Here is a 12,844-nt window from a genome sequence, read left to right as displayed (position 1 = left end):
CATTCAAATGAAAGGTGTGAAACTACAAAAACCAACAACAACAACCCTGAGTTTCCTTTTCCCAGATGCCTGTAGCAACCAGATACTTGCAATACCCTGCTGCTAATGTGAAAGCGATGGAGGGCAACATAAAATACACAGCCACACCCAGCTTTTTGGCCAGGCTTTCTAAAGGTTTTCTGAGCTGCAACCCTATGCATTTTTACTCAGAAGTAAGTCCCACTTTTCCAAGGAAAGAATGCATAGGATTTGAACCCCCAGGTCTTAAAATTAATCTTCCCACTTGGAAGTAGTTTCCTCAAAACAAATTATTTTGAAACCAGTTTCATTAAAAAAATGGGAGCCAACATGCACGTGCAACCCCCCCCCCCCCACACACACACATTGAAAAATTACTTCTATGGAAATATTATCATGCTGTCTGTTGTTCTCTTTCTCGCACTTTTTAATACCTTACTACAAGAGTAGCTCCTGTGAAAATTATCTTAGTTCTTAGGTATCCTTGGGGATACAGCAATGAAAGAGCTGCTATGCTTTGTAAGAAGCTGTGTAGCCCAAGGGGGAAAATGCAGCAAATGTTCAGCGATGCATCTTGCAGTCATCTGTTGTAAACTTGAGTAGAATTTACATGATGCTGTAATATAGCTTTCCAAAAGATAAGCCTCTGTATTTTTAGAAACTTGATAATATGTGTTCCATACAACAGAGATGAAAGAAAGCAGACCTGCCAAAGGTATTTGAAGTATGGAGAATTATCTTTCTTTGGTAGTGTGTATACGTTTTAATAAATTTAGGCTGCAATCCTGCACCCAGTGAGTAAAATCCATTGAACTTAATAGGAATTAATTCTGAAGAAATGTATAGGATTGCTCTGTGAGGATATGTCCTGATCCAGCTGATGGAAAAATTTTGATAAAAAGTTAAAACATGGTGACTCCACTTTTCTGTGGATTGCCTTAGTGTGTAATGTTTGATTTAGGTTGGGTTTCATACCTAGGCAAAAGGGAAGAGCCATTTACCTCTGTTTGTCCCAAATTAAAGGGCCATATATGTATAATGCATATAAATCTCTACTTGCAAAAAAAAAATGATCCAGTCTGTCTGGAAACCCAATTTCCTACTCTTCTTAAGTCTCCTTCAGACCCCAAAATCTGAAAGACCACCTCCTTCCCTACAGACCCTCTTGGGAGTTAAGATTGACAGAGGGAGCCCTCTTAGTATTTCATTCTTCCTCCAAAGTTTGGAGGGGCTGGTGGCTTATGAGAGGGCAGGGGTGCCAGCTCCTGGGGACCATGCCCTTTTGGACCCCTCCTATACTTTCAGGCTGGGGGCCAGCACCCCCTCCTCCATGTTCAGAAGGCACAGAAGTGAGTCAAAGAGCTGACTGTGGCTTGGCTCCAGTGACTGGCTCCTTCCCCTCCACAGGTCAAAGCAGCCTCCTGCTGGTGGTGGCACCAAGAGGAGATGGAGGAGGAGCCACTGGCCATTGAAGCCACACGGCTGACATGTTCAACTCTGCCCTAGGCTCCTCCCGACATCCTGATGTTGTGTGCAAGATGCCAGGACATCACACATGTGTCATTGCCACCTGCCTTCGACCTCCCAAACTGGCACATCTGGGACAGAGGGCATTGTCTATGGCAGCTCCTAAGCTATAGCATTCCGTTCTCACAGAGGCATGTCTGACACTTCCATTGTATAGAGTCTGCCATATGCTGAAGATGCCCTTTGACACCCGAGATACATAGGGTGATCCACAACTTTTACTCAGAATGTGTCTACTCTGAGTAAAACTTAATTGCATACCGCCTATGTATTTTTAAGGGACGCGGGTGGCGCTGTGGGTAAAAGCCTCAGCGCCTAGGGCTTGCCGATCGAAAGGTCGGCGGTTCGAATCCCCGCGGCGGGGTGCGCTCCCGCTGCTCGGTCCCAGCGCCTGCCAACCTAGCAGTTCGAAAGCACCCCCGGGTGCAAGTAGATAAATAGGTACCGCTTACCAGCGGGAAGGTAAACGGCGTTCCGTGTGCTGCGCTGGCTCGCCAGATGCAGCTTTGTCACGCTGGCCACGTGACCCGGAAGTGTCTCCGGACAGCGCTGGCCCCCGGCCTATAGATGTGAGATGGGCGCACAAACCCCAGAGTCTGTCAAGACTGGCCCGTTCGGGCAGGGGTACCTTTACCTTTACCTTTATGTATTTTTAGGACCTGCTCTATTCTTCAGAATGTAAATTGTACTGATTTTAATCTTGTGTTTTTATATTGTCGTAACTCACCCTGGGCATTTATGGCTAAGAAAGCAAAATAAGAATGATGATAGCCAAGTAGAAAAAGTCTTCTGGGACTCACCTTTAGCCTGTCACCATACACCTGGTGCTGGCTTTCCTGTATGCTGATGGGATTTCTGTAGTAGGGTGCCTTTTCTACTCATGGAGGAGGCTCCCCATATGATTAGGAACCAGAGAAGATCATGAGTAGGGCAGATTCTTGTGGAGGTGCTGCTTTGCATGCAGAGGGTCTCAGGTTCAACTCCCAATCTCTGGGAGTGTCTCTTGCCTAAAATCCCAGAGACCTTTTGCCAGTAAGGGCAGACACTGTTGAGCTAGATGGACCAGATAGTCCTAGTATAAGGCAGGATTCCACATTCCTATAACACAGGTTTTAAGGACAGCTGCAATTAGAGTAGGGTGGTCCTTAAACAGACAAGGTAGTGTTACAGAACTGTAATGATTAAGTGATCTTTTCATTTTCATTATTAATTCTAAGCTTACAACTTCATTGTTGACATATATGGATCTATTTCGCAGTTTAAACTCAACTTCACTTGCCTGCTCTAATATATTCCGTTCTTTTGTCATCAAAATGAATTCCCAGAGGAGTAATTAAAGTTGTATCCAAATACGCTGACAAAACAACTCCTTTCTTTTGTATCAGATCTCTTAAAATTACCACTAACAGTAGCCCCAGCATAAGTTTGATAGAAAGGACCTTGAGCCTGGAGGTGACGCTTCTCTCAAGAATGCAAAGAACACAAAATGAAGGAAATTTTGGCAATAAATTTCTAGGTGAGTTGATGTCTTCATAGGCATAGCAATAAAAATGCCTGGCATCTTGATCTAGAAACATATAATCAGAAAGAATTGCCAATGAAACCAGTTGCCTGGGTTTGAGCGGTTTGAAGCTGCCTTAAATCATATCAGCCCATGTCTCATCCACCAGTCACCCCATCAAAAGGAAAAAGGCACCCATACCAGCCACCGCCATGCTCACAGATCAAAATTCTACGCACTTTTCAGAACAGATTGGGGGCTGGGGTTCCTGTCCTGGCACCCAGTGCAGGCATGTTTAAGGGGAATGTTCAATGTGGAAGAGACTGAGTCAGGAACTGAGGAGGACGAACAAATATTCCCTTATGCGCTGTGGAGTTTTGAGGGGACACTTACCTGTGACCTTTAGTGGGCACCATAGGAGGCACTGATGGATGCAGCAGGAACCTCTGGGTGTTGCATTGATGGTCCCTTGTATATTTTATGTAGAACTTTTATGCTTTTGCAAAGAAACAGTGTACATTGTAAAGGAAAATGTGTGCTCAAATCCTTGGCTGCAAGCTGAAATGCTGAGTACATCCGTGCCATAGAAAATAACTCTTCTTTCTATTAAAGTGTTTGGAAATTCCATAGTTTCCTTAACGTCTGGAAAATATTAATAGAGTTTCCAGGAACGCATCTACACAACATTCTCTTTTCCTAGTATTATTAAAGAACCATAAAATATTTATTGTATAATGAACAAATGGAGTAGCTACATTTTGTAAAAAAAAAAAACCAGAAACCAAATCCAATGTTGCAGTTCTATTTCCTATGATAAAAATAAGTTACGCAGTCTCCTTTCCTGGGATTAGACCTACTTATCACACTATCCCTAGAGGCTAACATGTGCTATTGCTACATTAACCACAAAATGGTATTCCGTAATCCAAGTGTTTATATGGGAATAATATTGGCCTACTCTTAATTCTTTTTTAAAAAAATTATCAAGTCAAGTTTGTATTGTATTAATATGCCTAAGGATGTGGGCTCTCCCAAAAAATAATTTGGGCTGGATAATAACTTAATTGTTTGTCATTATCTTGGCCAGCCCCCTTCCACTCCCCTGTCACTTGTTAGGGTTGGGTCCCCAAATTTGAATGCTTTGTTTTGTAGGCTAAATTTAAGTATTAATGTTTCTAGGAACGGTTTGTGTGGTTGTTGTTGTTTTTTTAAAAAACCTCACTGGTGTATTATTATTATTTTTTTAAAAAAATTGTTTTTGCACCATTTTAACAAGTTTCCTTGAATCAGTATTTTGCCAATTAACCGGTTTGCTTATAAAGTGGGTACTAAACTTCCACTCTTGGTCTACCTTCTGAATTGAGTAGCATTGTTATGTTACTTTTGGTTTTAATTGCCCTCTGGACAGCTTCCCTCAAATATTCTTTTCCACAACACTAGGTTTCTTCAAATCAGGCAGTAGCTGTTAACACTTTGCTTTGCTTGACTAGCTTTCTGGACCTCATTTACTTCACCAGACAACCCCGTCTCCAAGGGTTAGTTCAAGGGGGGTGGCCAATGTATGTCATTTCCACCAATCTAAACACAATGCAAGCTTTAAGCAGGACCATATCCTCCTGGGTGAAGGAGAAGCAGTAGAATAATAAAGAGGAGCATATGAAAGGGCTTGCTATAAATCTGAATAAGCAAATACAATGAAATAGAATCACAAGCCTTGCATTATTAAATCTTCATTCTGCAAGAGTTATGCAAAGGAGGAAAATGAAGGAAAGTACAACAGCATTTCATTAGGGGTTCAGGTTTAAGTACCCAAACATTTAAAGGACACTTAAGCCAAATTGGGCATTGGCTTTTGCCTGGCCTTCCATCTTATGATGTTTCTGGGTTCAGGGTGGTATAGCATACAACAGGGCATTGGAAGATTGAGGGGTTTGTTTTTCTCCATCTTTAAGCCATAGGAAAGAGAATAGGCAGAGGTCAGGAGAGATGAGAACATCGGCTGGGGAAAGGAGGTCCATGACCCCATAGTCCAAATAGGTGAACCACACGTTTTCAAGGGATTCCTAGTACAGTATGCAAGTTCTTGGGCATTGGGAGGTCCACACTTGCTAAGTGAGATTAGTTACAAAATGATACTGTTTGCAAAGGGTACAAAGGCAAAAAGTTTGAGTGCTACAGCCCCTTATTGTTGTATTTTGATAACATAGTGTGAAGAACTCAGTCCTGCCTTCAACTCATGGCGTTGATCAGCTTTTAAATTTTATTTCCTGGTGCTCAGCAGTGGAGGGCCAGGCGGTTGCTATTTTTAATTTCCAACAATGCCTCAGAGCAATGTGTTATCTGAGGCATTGTGAGCAACTGAAATGATGGTCACCCAGTGATCACTAGAGGAACAGTGCCACTGAGCAAGCCCACCAGGAGAGAATTAACATAGGATGTGACCCACCAATGGCCTTTGAGTTGGCTGGCCCTGACTGAACACTTTAAAACCTGATAGGCTGGTACAATAAACTTAGCCACTCATTTCATGTTTCTCTTTCAGATAGGTTGATCTACAGTGCAGCTAGTAATTACTGGCTTTTTAAAAGTTACACCTGGGCCTTTGAAGAACTAGGGTCTCTCAGGTCCTAAAGTCTTGCCAATGTGCTCACAGTGCACTAGTTGTATAATTTCAGGAAAGGCATGAAATAGCTCAACTGGGCTATTCAGTTGGGTCAATATATTCGGTCTTTATATTGTACAGTATTACAAGGTGTACAGTGGTACCTCGGGTTACATATGCTTCAGGTTTCAGGCGCTTCAGGTTACAGAGTCCGCTAACCCAGAAATAGTACCTCGGGTTAAGAACTTTGCTTCAGGATGAGAACAGAAATTGTGCAGCGGCAGCAGGAGGCCCCATTAGCTAAAGTGGTGCTTCAGGTTAAGAACAGTTTCAGGTTAAGAACGGACCTCCAGAATGAATTAAGTACTTAACCCGAGGTACCACTGTACTACCAAAAGAGGTTTGATACTTTGGTGCTTTTAGTTTCCCCTTTTGCTACAACCAAAATCCCATCCCTTTGATATTACGTTGCATGTGGTCCTGCAGAAAGAAGAATGGCTATTGTACCTAAAAATGTCACAGCAGTGCATATATGCTATTGTGCATTACAGGAATACATTTTCACAAGGCAGAGGTATCCCAGAGTTTTGTTACCTCTATACTGGGTAAAATAGTTATTATAGTTATTATAATGGTTAATATACCTGCTGGGGTAAACAGCCATGGTGCAATAAAATATTTATTAATGCCAAAATCTAAAATAGTTACATTGGAGGTGCTACAAGATGTCACTTTCTTTGTACATAACATATTGTTCCACCTGCTGGTTCTAGCCAGCCAGATTGGTCCAGGGTGCGTCATGTGTATGAAAGGAGAGAAAACTATCTCCTCAGATCATCTGCTTTGTGCGTCTGAGAGGAGTATTTTGTTTAAGTGAAAATAGAACAGTGACCAAGTGTTGAGAATAATTACTTTAGGCTTCAGTGAATTTTATCTAATTCTCCTAAAGTACTTTGCAATTAGCCAGCCTCCAAACCCTCAGATGTTTGTGCGTTGCTCAGTTTGTGAGCAATTGTGACATATTTAAGCAAGAGATTGAACCATCTGATTGTCTCAATGCCTGCATTTTAAGCAGCATCTTGGTTTTGGAATGTCATTGTTTGCCTCTCCTCAGTATAGGATCATTGTGTTTGGAAAACATAGGACTGAAAACGTAGTTGTAATGGGGAGCAGACGTTGTTGGTCAAGCTGCTTGCCATTTGTTTCCGCACTGCAATAGTTCAGACGTGACTTGAGAAATGGCTGTAATAATTAAAGATGGTTATCTTGGAGCCATATGCCATTGAGTATAAAAAATAACTCATGGAAAACTGATGTGATCCCTGAAAGCTAATATGAAGCCTATCTTAATAAGGGAGGGGGTAGAAGTGCAGGGTGATAATCCCCAAAGAGAGAGAGAGAGAGAAAAGGTAATCTTGGTATTATCTCAAGAGAGAAAGATGGAGGGAAAGGCAATCTTGGCATTTTGATTTCCATACCTGGAAATACATTACAATAAACAATTAAGCAACTAATTTGTGAAAAAGAGAGGAAATGATAAATATAACGATGAATATAACAAGAATCTGACAATTATTATACACACCCCAATTGTTTATTCAGCTCAGCTACTGCAATGTACTCTTTGTAGGGCTGTACTTAAAGATTACCCAGAATATATAACAGCAGTAAAATTACCTTTAATCTAGCAAACATTTGACTCCGGTTTGTTTTATTTAGCCTGTGCTATTTTAGACATTTTCTGCTCCTGCTATTTAATGTTATTTGTATTCATTTTAAGCTAAAATGTAAGTTAAAATAATAATTATAATTAAGTAGTATTATTTATTGAGCCTATTTTATTTTTTATTTTTTTTGAGAAATGATGGAACAATGAGAATTAAGAGCAGAAAAGGCACAGGGCCATGTAGAATCTTTCAAGGTTAATGTGCTCTTGCTGATGAGTGAAAAGAATGATTGCAGCATCATGAAATTGTGTGTGTGTGTGGACAGAATAGATATAAGAAAAAAATAAAATCGAGAGGGATTGCAGACACCCTAGGGGAGATAATTTACTGCTTGAACAGGTGTTGAGATGCTTTAGGGACAAGGTGTCTTCTTCGTGGTATGGGCTTAGCCTGGAGGACTCAACCCTACAATTTTAGGAGTCCTCATTTTTCAAGCTCAGTATGCTGAGAAGCTGGGGGCAGGGTGATTAATTAAAGAGATACTGCAGAGTCTGAGAATCTGTGGCCAGTAGCAGAAGAAGGTGAGGTCAGAATAGCAGATGCTCCTTATGGACTGAATTGTATAGAGTAGGGGCTGATATGTATAGATATGCTGGACTTTCAGAATTTTGACCTTCCGGTTTTATGATTTTTAACATAAAGAAGATGGTTCCATGGCGCTAATGGCCACATAATATGTAGGGAAGTGTGTAATGCCAGCTTACATTTACTCCCCACCCCATCTGTTCCTACTGCTCTGTCAGTGTCTGTGAACTTCATTTCCCCGTCATGATAAGGACAACAGGAACTATCCTTTTCTGTGCATTTCCATGTGTTAAGCCAGCTTTGTAGGTGTCTCATTGTATGTCCAGATTGCTACTGTTGTGTCCTGAAAACCCATGGACTGAACCAGGGTGTGTCCAATCACAAGCTGGAAGCTTTGACAAAACTAGCCATGTGGGCACAAATCGATTGGAAAAAGTCAGTGTCTGTAACTTCAACACAAGCAAAAGGATCTTCTTGTGATGTGCTTTGTATAAATTTGAGTAAGCCTTGTTAATTTGACATAATGCCTGGTCCTGTCGTTAGTAAAGGCTTATGAAACATGGTAATCATATCTATGGATAGCATGGCAGCAGCTTAAAATTCAAATTGCATCTGAACTATGTGTGCACTTCATGGGAATTTGAGCTGGTGAGGATGAATCAATGGATCAGGGTTTAGCACAGCACGAAAGACAATATACAGTAATGACACAGAAAAACCAAAAACAGCACAAAAGAATATTGGATATAGTATACATCACTTTTATGACTGGTGATTGCTGAAGTACAGACAGCTACTGTAGCCACACACAAAGTACAGTGGTACCTCGGGTTACATACACTTCAGGTTACAGACTCCGCTAACCCAGAAATAGTACCTCAGGTTAAGACCTTTGCTTCAGGATGAGAACAGAAATCGTGCGATGGCGGCGCGGTGACACCAGGAGGCCCCATTAGCTAAAGTGGTACCTCAGGTTAAGAACGGACCTACGGAACGAATTAAGTTCGTAACCTGAGGTACCACTGTATTTTAATATTCTCTTGAAATAAGGATGCAAAAGATCATACAGTTTATTAATAAAGACTATTTAGCTGAGCTAGGCTCCATTATTTTTTGCCTGGGTTCTTGGGCTCTAGTGGTTTTTGGGACATACCTATTCTTGACTGGATCATGTGTTATTCCTTCTGCATTTCATTTAGCTTTTAAAATTTACAAAGCACCCCAAACCCCTGGTGTGCAGCACTGGACTTTATGAAGTGGCAGAGCCCTTGCTGTAGCTGGAGCCCCTGTCAGTGCCATGAATCAGAGTAGAAAAGTTGGGTGGCAAGAGAATACTGTTTTTTTTGCTATGCCTGCTCCAGCTCAAACTCAGAACCTGCTAGTAGCTGGACTGGCTGAGGGGAACCAGCCCAAGTCTGCTTCTTCTCTAGTCCTCATATGCTCTGTTTTGGGCGCATACTACGTACTGTGGCTACTGCAAGTGGGAATACCAACAGCAGAAGTTTCTGCCCCACTCCAGTTCAGGCAGGTGCAGTTTGGAGTGGCATGGTTGCAGAGCCTCATGGAGCTGTGTAGGACACATCTTTTCATATCTCTCCTCTCTAGCCCAGTGGCTAAGGGGCTTGGATTGCTCTGTTAGTCATTGTGTAAGGTAGTCTTCTGCAGTCTTCATTTATTTCCTGTAGTAATTCCAGGAAAGTGTTTTTTTTATTATTTAGAAGTTGGTGTATCCCTGTGTTTGAATCCTATAAGACTGAATAGGGAAGTTAATTCATGCTGTTTAAGTGCTTATAGGATTCAAAAGTCGTCTTTAAAACCACTGAAGAAATGTCCACATTATGGCAACATTTTATATATTATAACATGCTAAAATGAGATTTTATGAGTGACTAGAAATCAAAGCATTGGAATATTGTCAATAGTCTTTAGTACAGCGTTGATTCTTAGTCTTACTCATTATATTTGAAACATTGAAGAAATACGTTTTGTGAGTTGGCATTTCCATTAAGTTTAGAACAGTTTACTCCAGTTGATGGCACTGTGGTGACTGCCGCCTTCCCAAGTTGAGCGAGAACACAAGCAAAGATAAGAAACACATTATGTTCCTAGTCTAAATGTCAGTGCTTCATCAGAGATATAATGCTCCACTTAGAGAACACAGACCTCCTATTCAGCATCATGAATGCAAGAGCACCAGGATACTTTATGGGAAATGCAATGTCCACTCCTTCAGTATAGGGCTAGACCGCACTTGGAACTGCCATAGGAAATTTGAGGGCAGTGCAGGAATTGTGGAAGCAAGCGCTTCCCATGTGGAAAAGGTCAACAGATAGCACTGGTGTCAGTTTTTTTGGCTATAGTCAGTATTGGACAGGTTCCTTCTTTAGAAAGAATAAGTTGTGTGTTCAGAATAATTCACAGTGACAGACCCAGGCCCAGTGGCAAGGAGGAGCTTCTTCTTGCTAATGTCTCAATTCGAGTCTAAAAGCCATGGAGCAAAGTGGCCACTTTCACGTTTGGATGAAACATGAGGAATTGTGCTATGTTTGCATTGCAAGCTATTCCTGGGCTATAATATATAAACTACAAACTCCTATGGAATTCCCCCCCCCCCCATTTTGCCAGAGAAACGGGTCAGTGGTACTATATCCAAATGAAGTCATGTACAGGGACCTGATAAGACCCTGAACAAACAACATAGATAACTACATATGCATACTATTTATGTATGATTGTTATATATGAACTGCTGTTCTGGACATCTTTAGTCATTTTTGGAATGGGCCTGGAACTTACTGCAATGCGCTAGGTTTTGGTCTCATTCCATGAATTCTCTCCCAGTCAGCATCTGTTCAGATTTTGTGCCAGTTGTGGAATTCACCTACAAACTCAGTTCACTTGATTCACTAAACTAAAATACAACATTTAGTATTTGAGAGGGTAAATGATTCTACAGAAGTAACAACAACAACAATGGCATACCTTTGTCTTTATGAATTCATATAATGTACTATTATGAGCTGTTTACATTTCAGTCGTATGTTGCAATGTAGCTTGTATTTTGAGTTCACAAAGATATTCAAATGTTACACTGTGTGACAAAAAACACAAAAATATTGCGATATGAAAAAAGTATAGTGTGTCTTAAACAAAACAGATTGCTGAACTTGGAAATTACTTTTAATTTTATCTACCTCCCACCAATACTGTGTTACAGAATTCATTTTTAAAGTAAGCAAGGCAAAAAATAAAAATAAATCCAAGTGAATAGGAGTGTTTATTAAATTATGAACACACCTAAAATTTAACGGATGTTTCACGTTGTATGTTTCTGGAGCATCCCTTACTAATTTCCTGCAGTAATCCACAAGCATGATGAGACTGACTTGAGCTCGACTGTCCCACTCACAAATAAAACAACAGTATTACCTGTATATCAGTTGTAAACCAATGGGAAGTGCAATTACTTTCAATTTACCACAAATGTGCCAAGCATAGTTGTTATACTGAATGTGTTCTAGAAGAAAGCGCATGTTGTCATATCAATTCCTTCATATGGATGGCATAAACTAGTGGAACAGAAGGCTATTTGTTGCCAATGTGGATCAACATGGCTTTCAAACTGAGTTTGGAGGAACAAATGCCAATTATTCGTGTTATGTTGTTGTCCAAATGCTTCTGTTAGGTTGTTTAGATTGTTGCAAAAGGTCACCTTCCTGAGAAAAGCATTCTGTAAAATTCTCCTATTATTTTTAATTTTAAAAAAATTCCTGCCACTTAGCAGGAGATTCCATCCTTGTAATCTGGAGGGAAATATTTCAAAAGGAAATATTTCAGTTACTTGATACAGCAACACAACACACATCCTAGGTACTAGGGCACTGAACAAAACCTAATGAATAACTAATCATGCAGCATCTGAATACTTTACCATATGTATGTCTCACTACATCAATATAAACAAGTATATATATGCTTCTGCTAGTTACACACAAGTATTAGCAACAGTGGCTTACAGAGCAGTGTTACTGTTACTGCATAGAACTCTGAACTGATTCAGAATTTCAGCAATGAGAATTTCAGTTTGAGCAGAAGCAATTAAGAGTTAACTGCCTCATTTAAATGTTCATTCTGAGCAAACCCTGTGGCACAATTAAGTATCAAAGTTTTAAGGGCAGAATTCTTGCATCTTGCACATGTCTTGAAGGTGAAGGTAGTGAATAATTTATGCTGAATACCATTAAGTCAAGTTCTTCTGGGAAGGCTTGATTCTTCGCATTGATTTCTTTAGGAGACTAGGTTACTTCACTTTCAGCAGCTCTGGCAACTGAATGATAGAATTGTAGCATTGGAATGGACCCTAACAGCCATCCATTCCAACCTCCTTCAATGCAAGAATCTCAGCTAAAGCATACATGATGGAGGGCTGTCCAACCCCTGTTTAAAAACCTCCATGGAAGGAGAGTCTACCACTTCCAGGGGGAGACCGGTCCACTGTCAAACAGCTCTTACTGTCAGAAAAAGTTCTTCCTGGTGTTTAGTTGGAATCTTCTTTCTTGTTAACTTGAATCTATCAGAATAAAAATTAGTTCCTGCCTTGGACCAAGTCCACTTAACATTGTATGGAGATCACAGCTTTAGCTTTATTTGTAAGTTCCTGTGATAATGTGTTTTCCCCATAATTATTGTAAGTTTCTCCATAATGCACTTTCTTTCTTTCTTTCTTTCTTTCTTTCTTTCTTTCTTTCTTTCTTCTATATTAGTACTGGTCATCAAAAGGCAGATCTAACTGAAAGGTCTATACAGAAGTTTAGAAAAGATTAGGGAAAAATGTTGCCATCTTTCAAGGCCAAATAGTTGGCAAGGAATGCAGAAGTATTCATGCAGTAGCATCATATTGTGTAGGCTAATTTATCAGGGACTATAATCCTAAACATGCTCATT

General features: G+C 40.5%; 1 protein-coding gene across 8 annotated transcripts in view; it reads left to right on the top strand.

Moving 5' to 3' along the window:
• ANK2 (ankyrin 2) overlaps positions 1-12,844 on the top strand; it is a gene marked incomplete at its 3' end in the record, with an annotated part of 325,504 nt that overhangs the window by 113,980 nt on the left and 198,680 nt on the right. The window lies entirely within an intron of this gene.

The sequence above is a fragment of the Podarcis bocagei genome (genome assembly GCF_964188305.1).
Source record: "Podarcis bocagei genome assembly, chromosome: 9".
NCBI lineage: Eukaryota > Metazoa > Chordata > Lepidosauria > Squamata > Lacertidae > Podarcis > Podarcis bocagei.
Note: the sequence above shows the minus strand (reverse complement) of the source record. Positions and strands in the feature narration are given on the sequence as shown.